Raw genomic sequence first — 1,148 nt, 5'->3', positions numbered from 1 at the left:
GTCTAAAAAACTGATAAGAAGTGTAGACTTCTTCAGAGTGTGATAATTCTGTCTATAAAGTAATTTATAGTTATCATATCAGTGTGGTTCTAAAATGTCTCAAAAGATAGTGTATAAAGAAGCAGTGAGTGAAAGAGCATCTGATTGATACTGCTCTGCTTGTTAAAGAAAAACTTCACACTCAGACAAATATCATATATGTGAATAAATGAGGTGTGAGAAAAGAGATGAAAACAGTGAATCAGATTCAAAGAAGACTGCTCTCTACTCAGAAGAATAAAAGAGAGATGATCATCACCGGAGTCATATAATGATAACAGGAAATGAAAATCAGAAATCATATAATGATATAATGATATAATAATATAATGATATAACAATAGATATTATACAATCAATGAGAAATCACTGAAATAAACATCTTCTCTAGTTAATACAAACACTCTTCTCTGCTGTCTGAACTGAAAGATATGCAGAATCTCTCAGAGAATTTACTCAAAGTAGTAAGAAAAGCAGCTGAGATCACTGAACTGAAATCAAAGCTCTGTATATATATGAGAATTCTAAATGAGATTGAGACCTTGTATACACAGTGACAGGCTGAGGCAGAAGTCAAACAATAATTGATATTCACTGTGAATTAAGCATTTACTATGAAGAGCTTCACTGATGCAATTATCATTATTAATAAGAATAGAGAAAATCAGGTTATAGACCTGCAGTAGAAGATTGAATATTTACACAGATAGATAATCACACTGAATCTGAAGATTTCATCATAATTGTTCACAATCTCTTCAGAAATGTATACATTATCTGAGACTGCTGTGCAGAATGAGAATCTGAGCATGAGATATATTAAGTCAGAAGATCTGTCAGAGTCATTAAGCTTCAATGATAACTGAAAAAATAATACTGTAATCAGCTGACTAAGTCAGATATAATCATATTATTGAATTGAATATGAACTTACAGATAGATAGTTAATAGAATTTTGACAAGTCTTAAGATCTGCTGTATTTCTACACAGAAAAGCAAAGTTATTATAAATAATCAGTGAAAAGATGAATCTCACAGACTTAGAGTAATATTCATTCTTATAAATATGAAATGAGTTTTTCAAATGAATCTTGCATAACTTTGAGAAA

Source organism: Blastomyces gilchristii (assembly GCF_000003855.2).
Source record: "Blastomyces gilchristii SLH14081 genomic scaffold supercont1.9, whole genome shotgun sequence".
NCBI lineage: Eukaryota > Fungi > Ascomycota > Eurotiomycetes > Onygenales > Ajellomycetaceae > Blastomyces > Blastomyces gilchristii.
Note: the sequence above shows the minus strand (reverse complement) of the source record.